Genomic DNA, 10,122 nt, shown 5'->3' on the forward strand with positions numbered 1-10,122 from the left:
AAATTGAACCATCTTCCCATTATTGTTACTGTAAGCAGTTGCAGGTTGCTTGTTCCCTAACATTCCCTTTTTCCAGCAACAGCTAATACTTTCTGTTTCTGGCTTAGTGTAGCCTCACATCATTCATACTGTTGTATCCAATTTGTATGTGTACATTACTATTCCATATGGAATCAAAGAATTCAAATTCAGTAAGATCCATTTTTCTGCTCAGGCAGTGGATTTTGTTTTTGTTTTGTTGTACAATGTGCTGCAAATCCCACGTAGATGTTTACAGCAAAACCGGATCCGATCGACAAGCCAAAGGGTTGCCTAAACAGGGAAGAAATTCTTCAGGCTAGCAACGAACAATTAGCCCAGGTGTATTTCTTAAAAAGAGAGAAAAAACCATATTTGGTTTTTGGGAATCAAATCAGAAGGCCTGTAAATCTGAAAAATGGAAACTCCTATGACTTATGGGTACGTTGGTTGAACATTCTCAAGCTGAAATCCCACAGTTTTTTTGCCAGTTCAGTATCATTAGCTTGCGAGCTTGCTTCAGCTAAGTTACAGTCTGCAAAATATTTGCCAGTCATCCCTTTGATCTCCGGATGCAATGCTACATAGCATGTAGTTGCAGCCCCCTACAAGGAGAGAGCATTGTCAACAATGCTCCGTTAGTAATGGTGGAAACTTTTTCTGTTCACAAGGTAATGGAAGTAAAAATTTTGAAGTGAAGAAAAACACCTAAAGTTGGATAAAAATAATAAATAAAATAACTGATAGAGATGTTGCATTGTAATTGATTTTCTCCTTCCTCATCTACCCAACACTGATCCCTTTTGAAGAAAACAAAGAGAGGAGGTCATTAACCATTAATTTTAGGAAGCAATGTTACAAAAGATTTTACCTGCTGAACATTTTTTATCACATGTCTGCCAAGCACGTTATAACAAGACCTGCATCAGAACAAGGACTTTAAAGCTTAGGCCGTATCATTATACACATGAAACATAAATTAAGTCTTGCAGTAATTAAATTTGGAAATGTAATGCTACATATTGTAGGCATATAAAATACTATCAACTCTTTAAGGCAAGAACAGGAAAGAGGTTTATTGTGATGTATTTGTCTCATTCAAGGATGTCCTTTGACCCCTTTTATAGTGGGAGAGGTTAGGCCAGAATTCTGATGACGAATGGACATGGACGGTGGATCATGTGGCTTGATACCATAATATTCCATTTTGTATTCCTAAACAGATAATATTCTCTACACATATGGAAAATAATCATTACAATCAAATTATTTTAGTTAGTTAAATCATCAAGGAAATGAGCCTTCTACATGCTCGAATAAATTTCATTGAATTGGGGGAAAATAATCATTACAACTGTTGGCTGTGAAGCACTCAAAGACACTGTTTAGCATTTAAGGACCTGGCAGGAGGGTTAGTAGCAACACTGCCACATGGCAGCGGAGGGCAACTTGGCAACCGCCCGGGCGTCCTTTCACTCGATCGTGCAAATTGTCTTGTCCTTGTGCACAATCTGGACCGTCGATGCCGCCTTTTATCTGGTGCAATCTAAGCCTTTCAATTGCATCGTGCAACCCCTATTTATTTATTGTGCATCGGGATGTGTAATTAATCAAAGATTGAGAGAGAGGGTGAGTAGACACTTAGGGGCTTGAGGGTTCTCTCTCATTTTGTTGTTTTCAGACTCTCTGGCTCCTTCTCGGTCTTCTCTCTGGTTCAATAGGGTAAGCCTCTGATCTTCCTCTTGTATATGGTTTTGAGGCGGTTTTGTTAGAAGAACCAATCTGTGTGCATAGAGTGGTTGTGAAGCTTGTATGCTATAAGTATTGTAAACCTTATTTTTCTCTGATAGTGCAGTGAGCTCTCTTTTGCCGGAGCTCAACGTGGATGTAGCCCTTTTGGGTGAACCATGATAAATCTCTCGTGTTATTTTGCTTTCCATCATTTTATATTTGTGTTTGTCTGCTGTGTATTTTTGTCTTTCTGATTTCGGCTCTGTTGAATGGTCTAAAGGTTTTTCAATGATTCAAAGTGTGTGTATGTGTATGGTTTGCTCTCTGTTTGCGCAACAAGTGGTATCAGAGCCATTTCTTTGATATGCACTGTGTGAGTCTTTGTTTTTTATTCCACTCAGAGTCTGTTTAGGGTTGTTCGTCGCTTGGTTAGTCCTATTTTTTGAACCTCTAGGGTTTTCTGAAGAGTCACGGTCAGTGGGTATTTTTCTGTGTGCCTTTGTCAGTGTCTAGGGTTTCATTAGGATACCTTCGTGAAAGTCGAAGATGACAACAACCCGATTTGAAATCGGTACATTTAATGGAAAGGGGGATTTCGGAAGTTGGAAAAAGAAGATGAGAGTATTACTCTCTCATCACAAAGTGCTTATTGCACTTGAACCGGATGATAAAAAATGGTCCACTGAGCAATAGCTAGGACCGATGAGATAAGGGAGGAGACATTCAACTTGATATTTCTCCATTTGGGGGATACTGTTATCAGAAAGGTAAACGGTATGACTAACCCCCTTGATTTATGGAATAGGCTTGAATCTTTGTATGCTGTTGTTTCTGCTCCTAACTTAGTTTATTTGAAAGGTATGCTATTCAATTTTAAAATGAATGCATCGAAATCTATGGATGATAATATAGATAAATTTACTAAACTTACATTGATGTTAAGAGGAATGACCAAGCCTTAGGTGATACTAGTGAGGCAATGATACTATTAAACTCATTACTTGATGATTACAATGTAGTTAAACATGCTTTACAGTATATTGGTATTGTGCCTACATTAGAACTTGTAATTTCTGGTATCAAGGCTAGGGAATTAGAACTTCACGCTTCTAAAAAACCTGATAACAATTTATTTGTAAAGAGAAAATTTGAAAAGGGTCAGAATAGTTTTAACAACAATCAGAATGAGGGTACAAGACATAAAGGAAAACAAAATGGAAAGAAGGGAAAATAAAAACAATCTAAATGGAAATGCTACCACTGTGGGAAAGAGGGCCATATCAAAAAATACTACTATGATTTTATTAAAAAACAGAAACAGGGTGGGAATGTGACAGTAGCTGCTAGTAACTAAACTCTCTAGCTAAAGTGTTAAATATCTCTTGTACATCTACTGTAAATGAATGGATTATGGATTCGGATGCTCTTTTCACATGTGTCCAAATATAGATTGGTTTCAAAACTTTAGCACTAAAGAAACTGGTACTGTTTTTATGAGACATAATCATTCATGCAAATTAAAGGTATAGGTGACATCTCTCTGAAATTACATGATAACAAGATTAAAATGTTGACTGATGTGAGATATGTACCTGGATTAAAACGAAATCTGATTTCTCTTGGCACCTAAGATGAACTAGGGTTTTCCTATAAAGCTGAAAATGGTTCTCTGCATGTGTTTAAGAATGATGACCTTATTCTCTCTGGTACAAAGAAACATGGTTTATATGTGTTGAATGCTACCACTGTGGAAAAGAGGGCCATATCAAAAAATACTACTATGATTTTATTAAAAAACAGAAACAGGGTGGGAATGTGACAGTAGCTACCAGTAACTCAAACTCTCTAGCTGAAGTGTTAAATATCTCTTGTACATCTATTGTAAATGAATGGATTATGGATTCGGATGCTCTTTTCACATGTGTCCAAATATAGATTGGTTTCAAAACTTTAGCACTAAAGAAACTGGTACTGTTTTTATGAGACATAATCATTCATGCAAATTAAAGGTATAGGTGACATCTCTCTGAAATTACATGATAACAAGATTAGAATGTTGACTGATGTGAGATATGTACCTGATTAAAACGAAATCTGATTTCTCTTGGCACCTTAGATGAACTAGGGTTTTCCTATAAAGCTGAAAATGGTTATCTACATGTGTTTAAGAATGATGACCTTATTCTCTCTGGTACAAAGAAACATGGTTTATATGTGTTGAATGGTTATTGTCATATCCCATTTGCATGCATAGTTAAATCTGATAGAACAGATCTGTGGCACTTGAGATGCCTTAAGCTTCAGGCACTGTCCAACCAAGGGTACCTTGGTCCAGTGTCTGCAGATGCCTTAGGCTTCTGTGAGCCATATACCTTAGGCAAGCAACACAGGCTGAGTTTCCCAAAGAGAACTCACCTGGCGAAGGCATGCCTAAAGTATTTGCATGCAAGACTTTTGGGGTCCCTCCTAAGTTCCCTCACACGGCGGTAACATGTATTTTTTGTCCATAATTGATGATTTTCTAGAAGGGTATGAATATTTTTAATGAAATCTAAGGATCAAACTCTAGAAAAATTTAGATCATGGAAAACTTTGGTTGAAAATCAAACTGATAGGAAGATCAAAACTCTAAGAACTGATAATGGATTGGAGTTCTGTAATAGGGATTTTGATGAATTATGTAAAACCCATGGTATTCTTAGGCATAGGACAGTAAGAAACACCCCTCAGCAAAATGGAATTGCTGAGAGGATGAACATAACCCTATTAGAAAAGGTTATATGCCTTTTGTTTACTGTTGGAATGCCTAAAACATTTTGGGGATAAGCCCTATCCACAACAGCCCACCTAGTAAATAGGAGCCCTTTTACTGCAATCAATTTTAAGTGTCCTGAAGAGAAATGGACTGGGAGAAAACTTAACTTAGACTATCTAGGAGTGTTTGGTTGTGAGGCGTATGCCCATCACTCAGAAAGAAAATTAGATCCCAGGGCCATTAAATGTGTTTTTGTTGGATATCAAGAGGGAACCAAGGGTTATAGGCTATGAGATAGAATTTCAGGTGGAGTTAAAATCATTATTAGCAAAGATGTAAAATTTAATGAGCTAATCTTCCCATGCAAAACTGACGACAATCAAGATAACCCAAGACCTAGCAGCCCTAGTGAATTTGTAAGAGGTGGCAGTACTCAAATTGAGATGGAGTAACAGGATCCTCCTGTCACCTCAACCTCACATTATCCCCACACCTTTGATGAACCCTTAACCCAAGAAGAAACCTCTGATTAGGACAGTGATCATGTGGTTCAACCTGATGACCCTGAGGTTGAGGAGTATGACTCTCCTCAAAAAGACCTCAACAATTATCAACTCACCCGAGACCGAGTGAGGAGGTCTATCAGACCTCCTGTTAGATATGCATACTCAGACATGGTGTTTTGTGCCTTAGTTTCTAGAATGGAGATGAGAAGCAGTGAGCCTACCTGTTATGAGGAGGCTGTCAGCTCCCATGACAGCACTAAGTGAAAACAGGCAATGGATAATGAAATGACCTCTTTAAAGGTTAATGAGGCTTGGAAACTGGTTCCAAGGCCTGATAAGCAGAAGCTAATTAAATGTAAATGGTTGTTCAAACTTAAAGAAGGAATGTCACCATTTGACCACTAAGATTTAAAGCAAGACTTGTAGCTAAAGGGTTTTCTCAAAAAGAAGGAATAGACTATACTGAAATCTTTTCTCCAGTAGTTAAATTCAAAACCATACGTATGATGTTTGCTGTTGTAGTACAATTTGACTTAGAATTTGAACAAATGGATGTCAAAACTGCATTTTTACATGGAGACATTGATGAAAGAATTTACATGGAACAACCTGTTGGATACATTGACATTAATTATCCTGATCATGTCTGTTTACTTAAAAAATTATTGTATGGATTAAAACAATCTCCTAGGCAATGGTATAAAAAATTGATAATTTTGCTGCTGAGATTGGTTTTAATCGAAGTAAATATGATAGCTGCTTTTTACTATATACTATCTAATATCCTTGTTTATCTCTTATTGTATGTTGATGATATCTTGATCATTAGCAAGTCCAAGTCAAAAATATGTGAATTAAAGTCTATGTTAAATACTAATGTCGATATGAAAGACTTAGGACCAGCTAAGAAAATCTTAGGGATGATAGTAGAAAGAAATAGAAGTAAAAACAAACTAAAAATTCACCAGCATGATTACCTACTTAAAACTGTTCAAAAATTGGTATGGCTGAGTGTAAAACTGTTAATGTTCCCTTAGCTGGACATTTTATCTTGTCTAAAACACAGTGTCCATCATCTGAATCAAAAACTCTTAAAATGGAAAACATACCATATGCCAACGTAATTGGGACCATAATGTATTCCATGATAAGCACTAGGCCAGAACTAGCATATTCAATATCCTTACTTAGTAGGTTTATGTCTAACCCTGGAAAAAGTCACTATGAAGCCTTAAAATATGTGCTAAGATATATTAATGGTTCTCTAAATGTTGGTTTAAACTTTGAGAGAATAAGTGATACTCTTGACTTGGTGGGATATGTAGACTCAGATTTTGTAGGGGATAGAGACTCCTGTAAGTCCACCACAACATATTTCTTCACCTTAGGTGGCAATTGCTTTAGCTGGAAGTCACAATTGTAGCCTTTGGTTGCTCTGTCTTCCACTGAAGCAGAGTATGTGGTTGTTACTGATGCTTTCAGGAAAGCTATCTGGCTTCAAGGTCTCTTGCAGGAAATTAATCTTTTATAAGGTTCAAGATATTTTCTGATAGCCAGAGTGCTATTCATTTATGTAAGAATCCTGTTTATCATGAAAGAACTAAACATATTGATGTAAAGTATCATTTTGTAAGAAATCTAGTAAGTGATGGAACTGTTGTAATCCTCAAAGTGTCTACAGAGGATAACCCAGCTGATATTGGGACAAAGGTAGTGACTGCAACTAAGTTTAAACACTGCTTGGGCTTACTGCATGTCGAAGTTGGTTAATCCAAACCAACTTGAGCAATGAAGGTGAGGATAGAAGTTTGTTGCACTAATTGGGATATGTCCTATTGAATCGTTGTTGCTTCAAGGTGGTGATTGTTGGCTGCTTCAAGGTGATTGTTGCCATTTAACATTTAAAGACCCAAACAGGAGGGTCAGCAGCAACCATTGCCACGTGGCAGCGGAGGGCAGCTTGGCAACCGTCCGGGCATCCTTTCACTCGATCGTGCAAATTGTCTTGTCTTTGTGCGCAATCTAGACCGTTGATGTCGCCTTTTATCTGGTGCAATCCAAGCCTTTCAATTGCATCGTGCGACCCCTATTTTTTATTGTGCATCGGGATGTGTAATTAATCAGAGATTGAGAGAGAGGGTGAGTAGATGCTTAGGGGCTCAAGGGTTCTCTCTCATTTTGTTGTTTTCAGACTCTCTGGCTCCTTTTCGGTCTTCTCTCTGGTTCAATAGGGTAAGCCTCTGATCTTCCTCTTGTATATAATTTTGAGGCGGATTTTGTTAAAAGAACCAGTTTGTGTACATAGAGTGGTTGTGAGGCTTATATGCTGTAAGTATTGTAAACCCTATTTTTCTCCGATAGTGCAATGAGCTCTCCTTTGCTGGAGCTCAATGTGGACGTAGCCCTTTTGGGTGAATCACGGTAAATCTCTTGTGTTATTTTGCTTTCCATCATTTTATATTTGTGTTTGTCTGCTGTGTATTTTTGTCTTTCTGATTTCGACTCTGTTGAATGGTCTAAAGGTTTTTCAGTGATTCAAAGTGTGCGTATGTGTATGGTTTGCTCTCTGTTTGCGCAACAACAACCAAATTATTTTAGTTACTTAAATCATCAAGAAACTGAGCCTTGTACTTTGAATAAATTTCATTAAATTGGTCCTAATATGGGGGTTTTAGTCAGAAAAAGATGAGAATATCTATGTCTACAATTAGGTCAGGTAGATAACTACTTTGATCACACAGTTAAATGGTGGTGCATTGTTCTTCAGTCTCACCTACACTGGAACTCTTGATGCTCAAGGGATAGTACAAAATCTGAAAACACAGGAATCTAAAGGTGTTTAAGAAATCAATAGTAACTTGGAAGCAAAAATTGACAGGCCAATGCATTCTGTAGCATTGTCTCACAAGGTTGGGAAGTAATGTAGAACATTTGCATCAGATTTATGAATTCACAAAGGAGGGGTTGCAGGGTGGATTGATTACCACTAATAAAGCTGTAATGATGGAATAGATTGGCAGCAACTGCTCCTGGATGAACTGAATTTGCAGTTATCGCCACGTTTTCATCCTGTACAGACATTACTTATCATTAATATTACACACTTGATAAGCCTATTGACACAGGAGTGTTTTTTGGGAATTCTCAAAATTTCCAGCAAATAATTGAAGATGAAGTGAGCTGTCAAATTCTCTGTTTTGGGTCAACTTCTACAAATAAACTGTACCACTCTACAAGGCCAAAAAATGCGAGCCATATATGGTTGGAAAGCTCTATGAGTCTAGTTTCCAAAGCAGCAAGAGGTTCGTCAGTTGGAGTCTTCTAGAGGAAGTCATGACTGATTTACTAGGGAAGGGTCTGCATAGGGTGCTGCAACAGAATTAAGAACTTCATTTAACGTTTTATGTCATTTTCTATGTTTTCCATATTTTCCAAGTAAGTAGCCTTTACTCTCAGTCAATAGACTTTGAAACTCAGCCAATGATGCTTGGGGGATCGTTCTAAGATGCCCTTAAGATAGCTTTTGTAATGGGGGGTTTTGGGGGAAGAGGATTGGATTTTGAATAGAAGTTGCCTGAGAGCATTTTCTTTTCTCTGTATCCCTTGGTTTAGGGTGGTGAGATTCTTCAATTTCTGTATCTCTTGTTAGTTCCTTTGGGCGGTGAGTTTTTGTATCCCTCAGGAATTAATTTGGGTGGTGAATTTCCTTCTTTTTCTTGGTATTTTCTTTTTTTTTTTCCCACTTCTTCGGTAGCACCTATTGTAACATCCCAGTGGACCCATACACTTGGAAGATTCTTTCAGTCACAATCACCTAACACAAATAAAAAGAAAGGACACGTGGTCAACAATTCCACGTCATCACCTAGTACCTCACTACTGCAGCAAATAGAAAGCATCCTGTATGGAGAAAGTTGAGAATTTTGGTGTTAAGTTACCACTAATCCTAAACGTTAAGCTGTTAGGAAATGAACCCAACAATGTGCAACAAACTTCTTAATGTTCTCCCTCAAGTGCAACCATGTGGTGGCAAGTGGATGGACTAAATTTAAGGTGTATTAACACACAGAACAAGTGTGCATAGCACACATGAACACAATGAGGGACAAAAACATTTGATAAGATTTGAATTGACTTCATGGAATTTGTTAAATTACCACTAGTCTCAAAAGCTTAAACCATTAGGGCATAGGTTATCAATGTATATCAAGCTTTGTAACAGTTGTTTTTGACTCTCTGTAACAGCAGTATTAATTCCTTTACTGAGTGCTGATTTGTGACTTAAGCATATAGAAAATATAATCATAGATAGAAATAATTGGCAAGGTTGAATCCATGTAGCGGACCCCACCTAGTGGGAATAAGGCTTGAGATCATGTTGTTATGTTATGATAGATATGATCATAAATAGAAATGATTGGGGAGGTAGAATCCATGTAGCGGACCCCACCTAGTGGGAATAAGGCATGAGATCATGTTGTTATGTTATGATGGACGCAATATAATTTTTACTTCTTAAGAAGGCATTTGGTCTCTTAGGGGACACAACTAATGTTATATTTTGATTCAAATTAGTTGATTTTATTTAAATATTTTATATATGTATTTGTATTTCTTTGGTCACTGGCTTGATGACCGACAAGTGGCAATCAGATTGGGCCTCTTTTAGTCGTGTTTGTTGATCTGTTTCTGCTGTGTATTCTTTGCATATATAAAGCAAAGTGAGAAGAGCAAGGGCTGCACTTTCACAACTTTCATTGAGAGAAAACCCTAACTTTTTTCCCGATTATGTTTTGGGCTGTTTTGGGAGAGAGTGAGATGATTGTTGAGAGTGAGATCGCTTGGGATTATTGAGCATGTACTCTAGTTTATCATCGGTATCAGTACAGTAAGTTCTTTCGTTTTCTTTGGGTTTTTCTCTATAATCGTTTCTCTGTAATCCCCTATTCTTCGATCTAGTGGATTGACTAGGGGTTAAACGCTAGTAGGACCTATTTACGGGTCCGAACATGTAAGTGTTGTTGCGTCTTTGTGTGCGTGAGTTGGTGTTTACATTTCTGTTTTTTGGCTTTTGTTTTTTGGTTTTGTTTCTTCGATTCTGTGTGGGTGTTT

At 37.5% G+C, this 10,122-nt stretch overlaps 1 long non-coding RNA gene across 2 annotated transcripts; it reads right to left on the reverse strand.

Moving 5' to 3' along the window:
• Nucleotides 1–166: 166 nt before the first annotated feature.
• On the reverse strand, nt 167–10,116 carry LOC127796748 (uncharacterized). 2 transcript variants are annotated; one of them, XR_008022073.1, is made up of 3 exons: nt 7,995–10,116; nt 890–938; nt 167–623 (listed from the first exon to the last, which is right to left on the reverse strand). It is a non-coding gene; the product is annotated as an uncharacterized LOC127796748 (long non-coding RNA). The 2 variants fall into 2 exon arrangements; XR_008022074.1 differs by lacking the exon at nt 7,995–10,116 and adding an exon at nt 3,342–7,979.
• Between the last annotated feature and the right edge of the window lie 6 nt (nt 10,117–10,122).

This window comes from Diospyros lotus, chromosome 3 (genome assembly GCF_014633365.1).
Source record: "Diospyros lotus cultivar Yz01 chromosome 3, ASM1463336v1, whole genome shotgun sequence".
Taxonomy (NCBI): Eukaryota; Viridiplantae; Streptophyta; class Magnoliopsida; order Ericales; family Ebenaceae; genus Diospyros; species Diospyros lotus.